At 40.2% G+C, this 16,853-nt stretch overlaps 1 protein-coding gene across 4 annotated transcripts in view; it reads left to right on the top strand.

The window, feature by feature from the left end:
* The window catches only part of TJP1 (tight junction protein 1), a 241,142-nt gene that overhangs the window by 12,476 nt on the left and 211,813 nt on the right, over positions 1-16,853 (top strand). The gene's annotated exons all lie outside the window — the stretch shown is intronic.

The following is a 16,853-nucleotide window of genomic DNA, read 5'->3' as shown; positions in this document are numbered from 1 at the left end:
TGTGCTTGGCCATTTTATGACATAAGACAGCAGAAGGTGAAATGTGACCTATAAGAAGACATTTAAGCAATAACTGAGAAAAGACAGTAAGTCTTTGCTAAGTAAAACTAGCAATTAAAATGACTAAAGGAAACATAAGCATGGTGTAAAATAAGGAGGATTGCTTTGCAGTAGTGAAACACTGAATTGGGAAGCAGATTTGAATTACTTTTTGGAATATAATAATGGAAATTGGAATTTTATCAGGTCCTTTTTATGGTACTAAACATTGTCATTATGGAAGGTAGTCCAATAACAAATAAGTTTGGCATGTCACAGAGTATGTTTGCTAGCTTAATCACAGTCTCTGTGGTTGGGGGAAGAGGTTAAAATATCTGTAGAATATGATAGCAAAAAAAGCTTTACTTCATGTACTATTGCTTTCAGTTTCCCAGAAATAGAAATAGATTATTTCACCCATGAGGAAAAGTTGGCAAATAGAGCTGTCTTTTTATCATGACAAATATGTCTTAAAACTGTTGATAATTCATTCTCTTCTTTGTGCGGTGCGAGAGTTGATCTGGCTCAAGTGAGTGTGTGGTTCAAGTGAGGAAAAAAATAACACTACCCAGGTGCAGTTAACATCTGCAGAACTAGTTTCTTTCTTTTTGATCATCTTTCCTAGTTGACCTCATTTCAAAAGTGAAATGTCTTAGCATCCCTGGAGCGAAGGCATTTGACACTGAGGTTAAGCGGGAGAGATAAAATTGAGGTTGATGGAAGGTCCATTGTCTTTCAGTAATGAGAATATATTATTGAAATGTAATTGCAGTTCACCCTTGAAGATGGCAAGGGTTAGAGGCGTCCAACCTCCATGCAATTGAAAATCCACATATAACCTGAATCCCCCCCCAACTTAACTACTAATAGCTTACTGATGACTAGAAGCCTTACCAACAATCCATTAATACATGTTCTATATGTTACATGTATTTTATACTTTATTCTTAAAATAAGCTAAACTGGAGAAAAAAGTGTTAAGAAAATCCTAAGGGAGAGAAAACACATTTATAGTACCGTATTTTAAAAAATCTGCATATAAGTAGACCCATCAGTTCAAACCTATGTTGTTCAAAGGGTCAGCAGTACTGCAATTGTTAGACTTTTGTTGCAGTTGGAGTTCCTCTTCCTTCTTAGGTTTTTGTAGTCATGGGTGGTAGGACAGCAATCTTTGAAGACTTTTAGATTCTTAGAAATTTTTACAATGAGCATGTTCCATTTTTGGGAAAGCAATAAACTGCTTTTCCAAACAATAGAGAAATTTTTAAAAAGAACCTAACAGGGGCATCTGGGTGACTCAGTGGGTTAAGCCACTGCCTTTGGCTTAGGTCATGATCCAGGAGTCCTGGGATCAGAGCCCTGCATCAGGCTTCCCTTGCTCTGCAGGGAGCCTGCTTCTCCCCTCCCTCTGCCTCCTCCCCTGCCTGTGTGCGCACGTGCTCTCTCTCTCTCTCTCTGTCAAATAAATAAATAAAATCTTTAAAAAAAAAAAAAAAAGAGCCTAACAGCTGGCTACTCCCACCATCTACCGTAAACTATGGCAGTTAATATTGTAATACTCAAAATACATAGGGACATATAACGTCTTTAGCAAGGGGATGAAAGGATGTTTTCCCCTCCACTTCTTAAATTGTTTTTTTTTTTTAAGATTTTATTTATTTGACAGAGACCAAAAGCAGGCAGAGAGAGAGAGAGAGGAGGAAGCAGGCTCCCTGCTGAGCAGAGAGCCTGACTTTGTTGGGCTCGATCCCAGGACCCCGAGATCATGACCTGAGCCAAAGGCAGAGGCTTTAACCCACTAAGCCACCCAGGCACCCCTTGAATTGTCTTTTTAAAAGAAGGAAGTCCTGGGGTGCTTGGGTGGCTCAGTTAAGTGTCTGCCTTCCGCTCAGGTCATGACCTGAGGGTCCTGGGATCGAGCCCCAAGTTGGGCTCCACGCTCAGTAGGGAGTCTGCTTCTCCTTCTGCTTCTGCCTGCTGTTCCCCCTGCTTGCACATGTGCTCTCTCTCTCTATGTCAAATAAATAAATAAAATCTTTAAAAATAAATAAATAAATAAAAGAAGGAAATGCTACTCTCAAAAAGTAGATTAGAAAAGACTTTCACAGGAGGAAAAAGGGATTCAGATCTGATTCTGTCACACAGTTGACTGTAATGTAATCGTGGAAAACCACATTTTAAAGCCTTAGCCACAGTGTCTACAGGGCACTTACTTGGTAAATGATGATCAGTTATATAGGAATAGATACTTCTTATCCCTTTTAGGAAATAGTTTAGCCACCATAGGTATCTCTTGTTCAAAAAAACTGAAAATTCTGTCACACTATTTTTAAAATCTGTAAAAATTTTTATCAGATGTATGGCTTCCTTTGACTGCCAGAGTAACTGGCAAACCTTAAAGCAGGAAGATTTAAATTTAGTTCATTATCTCCAGTCATGTGCATATATCAAATTTGCATGACCAGCAGAGTAACATTTATATTTTTATTTTCACATTTTACTTTTAACTTTGCCTAATAAGAAATACAATTTTTATTGCTTTTGAAAAAACACAGCAAACAGAGCAAGAGTTCTACTTGCTATGCATTCAAGGTCCCAATTTCTGGCTGAGAAACCTCAGGTTCCAGCTGAGATGGTTGGCTTTGGTCCCGGGCATCAGATTGATGCCATTTCACTCCTGGGGAGAGGTGATTGTTTCAGTGCTCTCTGTGGAGATTAAATGGGATGGCATTCTAGTTCATTTTGTAAGCCCTACAGCATAAATGACTGACTTCCTAGTTCACTGGAGGAGACTGGAATCCATCCAGTCTCACAAATCCTTGAGACCAGAGATCCCAGAGATCCGTGGCACAATTTTCTTAGGCAAGGCCTGGACTGGACAAGTCTGTAGTGAACACATGTTTTGCCTGGAAAACCCAAGCCTTTCTTCAACATGTTTTCATGGGTACAATGCTATAAAACCAAGTGACAAGTCCCTTTGTTTCCCGCAAGGTAATGGAGGAATATGTTGATAATGGATATGGAGAAGAAAAGTGACCATTTGTCTTTGGACTGACTCAGTTAATGGTGTTTATATGCTAAGCTGTTGCATATCACTCTGTGTCGTTGCCTGTTGGGAGTGATCAGGTGGCATCGACTCTTATCTCTTCCTCCCTCTCAGATTCTAAGTGTATAGTCAAAACATTTTTAGTGATAATTTAAAAATTCAACAGATTGCTTGAAATTTTACAGCTTCTCTTGATTATACATCCTTCCTAAAACAGGAAAATGGAGCCAGTTGAGTAGGATTCATTCAGTGGGGGAGGCTATCCTGAATATAGACTTACGCAATTTATTTCCTCCTTTGTGGGTGTAAATCTAGATTGCTAATTTTTCTTTCTGCCAACAGAAAAATACTATAAAAAGTTTTATGCCCAATAAAGAGAAACAATGAACCAATTAATAGTTTATGGCTGTGTTCCCGTAGCTTTGGATGAGAGACAGTTTCACTCGTCACCAAGAACCATTAGGCAAAAATGACACATTTCAAAATCTTCAGTGGATTTTTTTTTGCCATTAGAGGAAAAATCTGTGATAATAAGATATTATTTGGAGTATTGCATTTGTGTACATTTCTGGGCTGATAAGTCATGTTTCACTACTGTCTGAGTATAATGTAATTCTGTGTTTTATTTATTTTTAATGATCAGCGATTTTTCTCATTTGAAAAGCTACTTTTTTCTCCTGATAAAGAGGAGTCTCCATGTACGCTCATAGAAAATACTGGTAACCTATGGAGATATCAGTGATAGAAGTTTTCTCCTTCTTCCTCTACCCTTCAAGACCTTCCCCGTGAGATCTGTGGGACCCCCGAGAGATTCTAGAGCCCTGTTTTGAAACTACATATCTATTTGACTTTGAAGACTTAACAGCTTTGCTCTCTTCTTGGAATGATGGGGTGCCTGGCTGGTGAATAAGGAGCTGGGCACCCCAAGGTGAGAAAATGGTGGAAGGTGAACGTGTGAAGGGATACTGAACACCAAGTTAAACTGCCTCTTATTTTGTTGGGAGGAGGCCAAACACTTCTCCCCTTTCTCACTCCCACTCTGTCCCCCTCACCATGGGAATGAGAACCTAGAAGAAATAGTGGTGAGCATTGGGGGCCCTTTGCTCTGGGTGCACAGCTGTTCTTTCCATCCTGAGCTTTAGTGATGTGGGCATCTTTCTGTTCACTTTTACAAATCTCTGTGTCATTTGTAGGTGTTGGCCCCCAGATTGCCAGCAGATCTCCTCATTGTGCCCTCAACACTTACTGCATGCTTTGTTCCTGATTGTATCACGGGCTTCAGTTCCTCAGAGATAGGGAACATGTCTTATATATTCCTCTGAACGGTAGCATGTCAGATTTTATGCTCATTCAGTATTTGTTGGTTTATTATTGGTTGACCGATTGTTTCATGGGCTGACTGTGGCATGGCAGCTCAGTAGAGAAAAGCTTAGAGACCATTAAATTAACATTTAATTAACATTTACTTAAAATAGTGGGTATTAAGAAGAAAGAGGAGATATAAAATGATGTAACTTATTTGATACAGAGTCAGGTAAAGTGACAGACTCACTCTGTTGACTTTTCTTATGGGAAAGATACCTGAATACCAAGAAATAAGGAGGACATTTTTGAAATAGACAACGTAGATATCATGATGCCCTTAGAGATATTGGAGGTGGAAGTGGAGATGGAGGTGGTGGTATTTGGTGATGGAGGTAGAGGTGGTGATGAAGGTGGGGATGGTGAAGGTAGAGGTGTACGTACCCATTATCATCAGTTTTTTGTTGAACCTTTTGAGAGAAAACTGTAGGGATGATGTCCCACAACCCCTAAATTTTGAAGAGGTAAGTCTCCCAAGGCAAGGTCATTCTCCACTTATCCACCATGTAGCCAGATCAGGAAATCAACACTGACACCATGATTCAGTCCAATCTATAGTTCCCATCCCAACTTCACTACCGTCCCAGTGGTGTCTCTCTTTCCTTTCTGGTGCAGGATTCCATCCAGGAACATGCATTGGTTTTAGGTGTCATGTTTTGTTCTTGACAGTTCTAAAGAATCCTCAACTGGAGCCATTCAGTGTTTCTCATGACTAGATTCAGGTCATGCGTTCTTGGCAGGAATGGAGGACCTGCCTTCACTAGTCCCAGTTCACGGAGCATCTGGCTTCCTCGTTGGCTTGGGTGTCAGGGAACTGGACATAGGAGCGTGCTGTGGCTCACTCCCAATGCTCCCTGAGGATATACATTGTTCCAGGGTACAGGAATCTACCAGAATTATCCACCTCATTAATTTTCCGAAGTGAGGGGAATCAGAGTTTTGAGGCTTTTGTGCAGAACAAAGGAATCTGGCTACTTCTATATATTTAGGACTTCCAGAGGCCAATCTGAATCCAGTTTGCTCATTGACAACCAACCAGTAGTAGATGGTGTGCCCTTCATGGCTACTGTCTTCATTAAACAGAATATCCTGATATTTCTAAGGGGCTCTTACAAACAGCAAGGACTCTTGTTTTTTTAAAAGATTGTAAGCATAATGTCTATAAGGTATCTATTCCTGTAAGTGTTGTCAGCCTCCACCTTTATCTAACAGGTGTTTTGGATTGGCTCTGCAGGTCAGAATTTTGTCTCTATCTTACACCTATGCCAACATCTCCCTTCTTTATTTTCTTTTCACTGGCCACTGCTGCTTGAGAAGTTTATTGCTCTGATTGTAGGCAGGATTTTTGTTCATCAAAACTGAATAGAACATATAGATAGGCCTTTTAGAAATTCAGATCTTAATGAAAACAATAGGGAGGTATTATTTAAAAAAAAAAAGAATATGAGGTCTTTGGTATTTTACCTAATGCTTATTTCATAATCTGTTTTGAAAGCAGTTAATTTTGTCTCTCTTTTTGGGCGGGCTTATGTTCCATCCTTGTTGGTTGGGCTGGAGAGCAGCCAGCCACTGTCCTCTTCCTGTCTCTAGCCATAGCCTTGCTTCTCTTCATGCAGATCAAGGCGCCAGCCCCACAGTCAGAATATACCCAGGCTTCATTTGAGGTTCATCTGGGACCCCTCTCCTTCATATCTCTCAAACACACACCACCACCACCACCACCACCATCATTATCCTCTCCGCTGTTCCAGTGGTCTGATCTAGTACAGAGAGCAGAAACATAAACTACGAACAACAGTGGAGGCAGTCCAGGGTGCCTCCAGGGAATATGGAGTGCTCATCCAGACCTCTGACAGCAAAGAATCACAAGCAGGTCGCCCTTGAACTGAATCTGGTAAGGATGCATCTGACTTTGTGGGGAGAGTGGGGAGGAGGTCATCAGGTTGAAGGAGCAGAATCAGGAGTGGAGACAGGGCTGAGAACTACCAGGGGTGTGGAAAGACATTACTGTTTGTTCTGAACCCCAGAGCTCTGCAGAGATGCCTGAAGCTGGGCTGGGTGTGTCTTGGGCCCCCATCCTCCTCTCCAGCAGCAGCAGCTCTGTTTGATCTGTTCTACTGGAAGATGGGAGAGACACACAGCATTTTATCCGGGGGAACGAAAAGATTCTGCCCCTCTGATGGCTTTGTGAACTAAAAGGGCTAATACCAGAGAACCAGAGAACACTAGTTCAAGGGCGGTCGACAAGTAGAACAGTAAGCCGGAGAAGTTCTCGGATAGATGTTAGAGAAGCTGAGGAGGCCATTTTCCAGAAGGGAGTGAGTGATCCACAGATACTTGTGGCCTCAAATAGCCGGGGGAGGACAAAGCAACTTGGACCTGCCCATGGGCAAAACGAGGAGCGAGAACAAGAGCTTATCTTTTCCTTTGCTTTTTATCTTGAGAAGAGGAATAGTATAATTTTTTCATACAGACACAGAACAAAGAGAGCCATCAGCACTCTGAAATCTACAGAGCTGATGTCATGGACTCTGACAGTTACTTTACGTTTCTGACAGTTACGACCCCGAGTCTTCCAAATCTGAATGGGGCACACAACGGTAGAACTCACCCTCCGGGTGCTGTGCCCATGGTGGTGAGCAGGCACAAGGTGAGGAGGGGACATTTGGAGGTGGTTGGTGACATTAGCAAACGCTAGCAGGGTGGCCTGGCCGGCCGAAGAAAGTTGAAATACAGAAATAAAAAGAATATATTCATGTGTGCTGAATGAGTAAATGTATGGAAACGATTCTTCTTTAGCTAAAATGGGTCTGCTTCAGGTTCTCAGAGAAGATCTTGTATTTGTTTTTCACTCAGTGGACGGAGTCATTAGATTTCCCCATTTGTTATGGAGCAAAATAAATAACCTCTGCGGAACATAATAGATAATGTAATGTTTGCATGTGTCTATGGGCGAACACATTATTTCCATCATGGAGAAAACTGTCCACGTTTCTGTTTGAAACAGACATCGTTGTGTTCCTGGATGAGAACATGTTAACTCATCTGGTCATTATGTGACTTCTGAGCAGAAGCAGAAATCTCAGAACGTGTTGTTTGTCATCTCTCTAACGTGTTCTATTTTGGACAAGCCACATGAGTTGTAGTAGCTACCATTCAGGGCAGACTGACTACACCTGGCGGAGAGGCGGAGTGAGGGCCACACACAGTGAGTGCCTCTTCTCTCTGGTTCAGGGGGGCCTGAGAAAATAAATCCAGGAGGAAGGGAAATCCTTCCATTTCCTCAGTGCTTTCCTCTTTTCATTCCTGTAGCCAATGGAGGCATGAAATACTGATTTCCATTCTGTGATGACTTCATAGCTTGCAGGAAGCCTCCTTCAGAGCCTGCTCTGGGTGCTGCCACGAAACCCAGACTTCCCCAGATCTCCTCGTGGCCTGTTTGTTCTGGATGTCCTTCACATTCCACATGTTCGGAAGTCCCACTCTGAGAGTCAGTAAAATGAGCTTGAACAACAGCAGTTTTCAGATTATTCGAGCTAGTTTTCCACTTCGGAGGCACTGAGAGCCTGGCTCTGAGACTGAGAGATAGTACAGGCTTGGGAAGCACCCTGCTTTGGAAAGTACATGGGGTGGGAGCCCGAGAGGATGGGAGCATTCCAGGATGGACCTCAGGCAGCCGGAGCTGGGAAGGAAGGGTCCCAGACCACAGAGGGGGTACTAGACACAGAAGGAATACCAAAAGCCCAAAGCACTGGGATGCCCCATTTGCCCCAGGACCAAAGAAAGTCGTATATGACCTTTACATACAACTTTAATATTAACTAAAAGACCATATGCAGTGAAGCATTACCAGCAAAATATGTTGTGACCAGAAAAGATGTCATTTAAACTGGGCCTCAGCATTGTCTCACAATGTCGTTGAATGTCCCTGTTGGCAGAAGCCACACGTGAGAACCTCAGTAAGGCCCAGGCAGATACAGCCAATGTCGTTATAGCTAATTGTTGTATGTTCTCACTGTCCAAGGCACTGAGCCTGGGAAGGGTAAAGTTTCTGCTTAGGAGGCTTTATTCTGATTCTTTCAACAGCCAGAGGTGGGCATTTCACAGGATTATTTTAGAGCAGAATCTTCCCACTCCTGCCCCAAGGCCAGTGGTGTGGCTTCACAGTGGCACAGCCGGCCACATGGGGGCAGGGCTTTCTAGCAAGTGCACTTGGGCAGCTGGAACAAGGCTGTCCAGCTGGGGTCCTTCTTGGCTAAAAACTTCACTTCATGCTCCCTACTGGCCACCCACAGTAAACTCTACTGAAATTCATGGTACACGGATTTCCATGTGGAAATGAAAGTGGAAAACCTGTTACAATTTGAAGTTATGTTGGATGTTTGAATTGCTGGAGGTGGTTGATACTTGGAGAGGTGCCCCCTAGGGCAGAGTGGACTTTTGAGCCACTCTTGCTTGTTGAAAGGTGATTGCTAAGTCAAGAGCTTTGATGATTGGAGGAATCTGACAATGGAGGCTCTGCTTTATTTTTTGGGATGAAAAACGAAAGTGCTCCTACCCTTAAGGACTTCTGTGTTACCAGAAAGAAATCAAGCTTTTTTGTTGGTGGTTTTTGTTTGTTGTTGTTGTTTTTTAAGTAACCTTGTTGAAATTCTTTAAAACTAGGTATATTCCTAAATAAACAGGGTTTAGTTTGTGGTCTTTTTAAAATTTTTGTTTTGGTGTTTTTTTGTTTTGGTCTTCCTTTCCATGTTTGTTATAACCTGAGCCACCTTTGTAAGCATTTATTAACTTTGTTTCTCCATTCCTGTTATGCACTAAATTGAAAGATTTATTATAATTAGAGAATGAAAACCGTAAACTAGCCTTTAACATATTTTATTTTTTCCTTCTGATCCAACTGTACTTTGGGTTACCGCATTTTATGTAGATAACACATAATCAGTGGCGTTTTCCTACTATTTCAGCATGAAAATTCATTTTCAACATTTTGGAAATTATTTGGAAATATATTTGGAAATAATTCAATATATTACTGTTGCTACTACTTACATTTTAAAAGCCTGTTTCACCTTTGGCTTCCACTCTCTGTTTCATGTTCACAGCAGAATGTTTAAAATGGACTATTTAATTTTAAGTGGTTTATAAGTGTTGATTTTTTTCTCCCTTAAAAATGTTAGCTAGGTCCAGTAAGATAGGAAAGACATGCTCATGCTTTGAGGCAAGGCCATATTTTAATTCATCTAAACTGTCTTAGTATAACGTTAGATTTACCATTTACCATCTGATAAAAAAAAAAATCTGTTAGATTTTTTTTAATGATAAAGAGAAATGTTTTCCATTGTAGTCTCATATCTAGGTGTATTTTGGACCAGGGCAAAAGAACAGCCTGGTTAGAGCTACAAGGTAATCAAGAGTGTCATTAAGGAAAGGATTCCAGAGTCAGGCTTTGCCCCTCTTGACTTATTCTCCAGATGATGAATGTCATTTTCTATCATGGACTGGGTCAGTGGTGTTTATGTTAGGTTACATACAGACGGTCCCCAATTTACGATGGTTCAACGTAGTAATTTTTCACCTTTACAGTGGTGCAAAAGTGATGTGCATTTCAGTAGAAACCATACTTCACATTTTGAATTTTGATCTTTACCTAGGCTGGCAATACACCGCTCTCTTGTGATGCTGCATAGTGACAGTGAACCACAGTGCCCAGTCAGCCAAATGATCATGAGAATAAACAACCAATGCCCTTGTGACCGTTCTATCCCTATATATCCTTTCTCTTCTTCCCCTTCTGTATAGTACTCAATAAATTACAGGAGAGAGATTCAGCTCTTTATTACAGAATGGGCTTTGTGTTAGATTATTTTGACTAACCGTGGGCTACTGTGAATGTTCTGAGCACATTTAAGATAATGCTAGGCTGAGCAGTGATGTTTGGTAGGTTGGTTTTGTTAAGTGCATTTTTGACTTACGATCTTTTCAGTTTACAATGTGTTTATTGGGAATATAACCCTACTGTAAGTCAAGGAAGAGCTGTACTTCTTATTATCTTTGCACATCATGTGTAGATGGGTATCTGATGACTGCTTTACAAAGTTATTTTTTAAAAAGATTTAATTTCTTTATTTTGAGGGAAGGGCAGAGGGAGAGAGAGTCTCAGACAGACTCCACACTGAGTGTGGAGCCTGCCGTTGGGCTCTATCTCATGATCCTGAGATTGTGATCTGAGCCAAAACCAAGAGTCAGAGGCTCAACTGACTGAGCCAGTCAGGTGCCCCTGCTTTCCAAAGTTATTAAGTCCTGCTGTGTTGTACATTCATGAGGAAATACTTTAGTACCAGTTGGTTTTAGCATGCCATTGTTTCTTAGTTTTCATTTCAGAATATACAATATATAAATGTACTGCTATTTTTTTGTATGTTTTCTCTGATTTGTTTTGGATTTTTTTTTTTTTAAACATAGAATCAGTTCCTTTGGATGGTATAAAATGAGAAAGTCAAAAACTTATCTGGTAGAAACCAGCGCATTTGAAAGTCTCAGGATCCTCAAATCTTTGTTCAAGATTTGATTTTCCAGCATATTACTACCTGATACTATGCCTTTTTTTTTTTTTTTAAGACTTTATTTATTTGACAGAGACACAGCAAGAGAGGGAACACAAGCAGGGGGAGTGGGAGAGGGAGAAACAGGCCTTCCGTGGAGCAGGGAGCCCGAAGCAGGGCTCGAGCCCAAGACCCTGGGATCATGACCTGAGCCAAAGGCAAACACTTAAGGACGAGCCACCCAGGCGCCTGATATTAACCTCCTTTTCTTGGTTTTTGACTGAATAGTTTCAGAGATAGTTTACTCTTAAAATGGTGTCTTCTCTGAGCATAAATCCTGTAGCATTCATGTTATATAGAATCTATAATTATGAAATATTATAGAGCCTATAACAGTATTGTTTGCAGATTCACTGAAAGAGGTATATGAATTTCAGAATTTGGTTTTAACACTTAAAACTACTGAAAATAAGTAGTAAATGAAATGAACCCCTGTAACAGCATGATTGTCTGTTCACAGATTTGCTGTGGGGTTGGTTGGAGATGAATAGAAAATGAGAGGAAACGATAAACAAGGGAGTGGGGCTTAAAGTGACAGACCAGCTATCCAGCTGGACTTCACCAGAGTAGCCAGTGTTCCTTGAGTATTCATTGACATCGCTGGAGTGCAGATACCAGGTGTACAAACTGAAACTAAGCCCGGAGCTGGTGATCACAGTTGCTTATGTGAGAGAGCAAGCCTCAACTTGGAGAACCAGCGGGTGGCCCTCTAGACCTAGACATGGGAAGGTCAGAGGTTTAGTCTGGGTGGCTTAGGAACTTGCTGGAGTCGAAGCAACTGGAATGAGCATCAATGTCTACAATAAGTTGGACCCGTGAAAGCAGGTACTGAAAACATAAAGTAATACAATGAGAATTGAGCAAACCACTGTATTCAGTATGTAGTGGAGTGGCAACTGTACTCTACAGACATTTGTAATTTTTAATATATGCCATTTTAAAAAAAATGAGAGCATATTAAGTATCTCTGTTTGCCTAGAAAAGCCTTTGAGATACCAGAAGGAGAAGGAGATGGTTGAGGGCTCTGCTGCTGCGGTGGTGGAGAGGGAAGGATGGAATTCAAGGCACCTTAATGGGAAGCTTCCCGCCCCCTAGAGGAGGAATTGTGTATTTGCTTATAGAGTAAGTTACAGGTCTGGAGGCATCTTCATTTTCTAAGTTGACACTGAGATAGCCAGGCACTTGAGGAAGAGGTGAAGAGTCTATGGAGAGGTGACAACGTAGAATTGCTACTGAGGGCAAAGGAGAGGAAATGACTGGGAACATGAGTAGAGACTGCCAGGCACGGCTGAGGGGCCAGCAGAGGTCAGAGACCATGACTCAGACTTGCGACAGCAGCGAGATCTGGCCTGGCTTGAAATGAAGGGTGTGGGCGGTGAGACAAGGGAAGAGAGGCTTGAGATGGAAGGTGAGAGGGTGATTGAAGTGAGGGTCCATGCAGAGCAGACTGATGATGCAAGGAAGTGAAATCAGAAGGGATGGGGGAAGCTGGGGCCTTCATCCAGAAGGTGAGAGCTTTGGCCTGAATGCTGGATGTGCACATCTGAATTGTCAGGGGAACAGTGCTGGCATTGGGCGTGGACTGATGGAACAGGGGTCGGTAGTCAAGGTCATTCCAGGACTATTCCATTAAAATTCCTGAAGCCAGGAATTTTAAAGTCATTCGGAATGATCATGGCCATGGGTGAAGAAGCAGGCATTCGAGTGTTCATGACTCCCCCCTTGGAAAGCCTGGTTACTGGCATGTTGCTCTGGGAGGCCCTCATGAAGCCATAGCACCTCACGGGAGACACAAGAATTTTATGAAAATACCTAACGTCATTGCTGAAAGACACGGGTTCTTAGAGAGTCAGGTCATTACCGACAATTGGAACAGAAGAAGAGAGTACAGAGTTTAGAAGGTAAAAATAAAGAATCTAAAATTAAATGAAATTTGAGGAGAAACTTGAGAATAAGGAACCTTTGAAGGATGAGAAAAGAAATGCTTTGTGGGGGCAGTTTGAACTAATTGGAGAATTAAATGCTTGATATTAAGAACACCTGGGAGATCTGCAAGTGTTGCTGGGGGTGTGCCAAAGAGCAAATGGTTCGTGTAAGCAAATAGAAGAAACATCCATGGAATGTGGAAGAATGTGGGTAATGTCTCTGTGCCTTCATTTCTGACAATCATTTTCCAGACACTTCTGAGAGTTTCCCTCTAATGGCACTACTTTGATTCTACCCCAAAGACATCCACACTTAACTTACTAATTTATTTTAACCTACAGGAAGATAAAAGCTATTTCAGAAAGTGGAATTGTTGAGCATTTTGTAAATCCACAGTCAAATGAAAATCTTTGCCAGCTTTACTTCCTCAAATCATCATTAACTCTTCACACACCGCTAATAACAAAGCTAATTAGCTTTGCTTCCAATAAATGTTTGTATTTGAAGTTGAAAACCACTTCAGAGGTTCCATATATTTCAGTCATAGGCTTTGGTTATGTGTATACTTAGAACATAACCTTTTTTTAAAAAAATTTATTACTCACAAATTTTAGATCTCATTTCAAAGAATAATTAAAGAGGTCAGTAAGCATTCTTGTTTTTCCAGTTTGTTGGGCTTGTGGCACAAAGAAGTCTAATTCAGCTTTTATGTAGGCGTCACTCAAGGCGGGGCTGACTTTTGATAGGTGAGGAGAGCGTGGAGCTTGGATGTTGAAGGAGTTGAGAAAATCACAGTGACAGCCCAGCCCTGCTTCTCTGAGACAGAGGAACAACTTCAGTATAACTTAATACCAGTACCATGAATCACCACATTCCTTGTTTAATCACAGATGTTTAGGAAAACATGAGCTGGGTTATGTCACCTGGAATTGTTTTGCTCTTAATCCTCTATGTTAAACCAGCAACTGCCCGATTGAGCGTGTCCTACAGAAACATTTATTACGTGCATTTTTTACCAATAGTGTGGATAGACACTTGTATATCAAAGGATAATGTTAAAATAACTCAAGATTTTCCTCCTTTTAAGGAAACAAGAGCTTCTCAGTCTATTTGGGTCAGCAGTTAAGTTGTTTTAGAAATTCCTCTTAGCATCAGTTTTTATGACATTTCACTCAAACTCTTGTCTTGGTTCTCATGCCATGACTGACTTGAAGCAAAGACGTAATGAGGGATTTGCTTTTTTATTTCTAGTAAGTTCTCAAATACTGGTTAATGGAGATGCTTCTTGATTTAAATAGAATTTTGTCCCATGCCAGGTCTTGGTACTAAGCCACCAGGTTTACAAACTCCCAAAGATTCCACTGTCATCATCAGCTTGAAACACCCAATTCTTTTCTCCTGTGTCAGCCCATGAATCATGTTTCCCCCTTTCCCAACTTCGTTGTCTCCACTGCCTTCAGCTTTTTGTGTCCTTGTTTTTTCTTTTCTAGTGTCTTCAGTCTTGCAGTGTATTGGACTTCATTCCCTAGAGCGAAACCGATTTCTCCCATCTTGAAAAACATTTCCAGTGATTTGTCACCTTCTCTTTCCTGCTACATTTTTGACTCTATGGTCCACACACACATGCCTTTATCTCCCACTTTCTTTCCATTCCAATAGTCTGATATTTTCACCACAGCCCTCTTGATTGTCTTTTCTTAGCTCTTATTCTCCCTAAATGCTCTCCTTTACAGGCTTCAGCAGTTCAGCAGTATTCTCTCCTCAAAATTCTTCCGCAATATCCCCATTCTCCTCCTACCTCTCTGACCCTGCCTTTTCTTTTTTAGAGAGTTCTTTAACCCAACATCTCAATATAGTCTTTATTCCAGAATTTAGTTTTCACTCTTATTTTCCTCCTAGTCTTTGCCTCCAGAAGTGATTCATTTGTTGCTCCAAGAATGATCTCCCCAGTCAGTATTCTCAGACTTCACCTTTTTAAATGTTAGCTTGCATCTCCAAATTGATGGATGTCCCTGCAATGACCCGTCCTCACTTTAGATCCAACTTGTCAAGCATATGTACATATATATGTACATACATATAAAATGTCAGTAGTGTACATGTACATATCTGTATGTAACAGTGGAAACAAAGTATTGGAAAAATTCCAAAATATTAAGAAGGATGTTTACATGCATGAAGGATTATTCATGATTTTCCTTTCTCTAATTTTGTTTCTTTTTAATTTTTTTTTTAGATTGAAAAATTATTTGTTTGAGAGAGAGAGTGACAGAGAGGGAACACAAGCAGGGGAGCAGGAGAGGGAGAAGCAGGCTTCCTGCTGAGCAGGGAGTCCAATGCAGGGCTCCATCCTAGGACCCTGGGATCATGACGTGAACCGAAGGCAGACCCTTAATGACTGAGCCACCCAGGCATCCCTCTTTTTAATTTTAACATTTTAATTATTTAATATTTTAAATGTATATTTTAAAATACTTTTACAAAATTTCTGCAGTTATTTTATAATCAAGCTGTTAAATTACATTAATTTTAAAATATTTTTCAACAATTCTAATACTATTCAAATCAGAGTTAGAATTCTGTGTTGCAAATAACAAAAAAGAGAAAAAGGATAGTCTCAGAGAAACTAAATATTTATTTTTCAAAACTGAAACAAAAAATGGAGACTTTTCACACATGCCTAATTTATTAGGAGAGAAGATTGAGTATAGATTTGTAGGAGTTCTTTGTATATTGTAGTTATTAATCCTTTGATGGCAAGATGCTTGCAAATACCTTATCTTTCCTTGTCTATGGTTTATTTTTCACTTTGTTTCATGTTCTTAATTTGAAAGTAGTCATGATTGGTGGTCTTTTCCTTATGATTTTTACTCTTTTAATATCTTGTTTAAAAAATGCTTTCTTCAAGTCATAAAGATGTGTTCCCCCTTATATTTTTAGAAATGTTTTAAAGTTTACTTTTTACATTTAGTTCTTTAATCTTGAAATTATTTTTTGGATGTGGTAGGAAGTAGAGATTGCTTCATTATTTTCAAGGTGGATAATCTGTTGTCTCAGTACTATAAATTGAATGTTTCAATCTTTCCATTTTGATCTATAATACTTTGTCAAAAGTAAAGCCTCCTTACATGTGTGGGTGTGTTTTTTTCTTTTCCATTGCTCTGTTTACCTATTCTTGTGTTGTAACTAAACTGTCTTAATTACTAGAACCTAATAACAAATTTTTTAAAACTGGTAGGGCAGGTATCTTCCCTCCCCACCCTGGTTATTTAATTTGCTTTGGCCAAACTTGTCCTTTTGATCTTCCTTATATATTTTATAATAAATCTGTCAGATTCCAGACAAAACACCCTGTCAGGAGTTTGACTGGAATTACATTGAAGTATAAAATTAGAATGAGAGAGAATTAATATCTTTATAATATGGACTCTTATACTTGAATAGAGCATATCTCTCTATGCTAAAATAACTTTCAATAAAGTTATATTATTTTTATATTGTATAACCTATTAGATTGGTTATACATGATAGTTTTGGACCATTTTTAGTATATGTGCTGCCGAAGCGAGCACAGTTTTGGACCATTATAAATGGTTTATATTCTCATTTTCTAACGGTGCTGATATATAGATAAGTAATTGGCTTCTGTGTTTTCATGTGATAAGCAGTAACCTGTCATTTTAATTCTAATAATTTAAGATTTCCTTGATTATTCTGTATACTTTCCTAGTCTCTGCTTATACAAAACCCAGTTTGTCTTATTTTCTAATCCTTATGCCTGTCCTGTTTGTCTTACTTCCGTGATGGGCTTTCCAGTAGTCTGGAATGAGGGTGGTGCTAGTGAGCATCCATATCTTCTAATGTTCATCATTTGA

Source organism: Mustela nivalis (genome assembly GCF_964662115.1).
Source record: "Mustela nivalis genome assembly, chromosome: 6".
Lineage (NCBI taxonomy): Eukaryota > Metazoa > Chordata > Mammalia > Carnivora > Mustelidae > Mustela > Mustela nivalis.
Note: the sequence above shows the minus strand (reverse complement) of the source record. Positions and strands in the feature narration are given on the sequence as shown.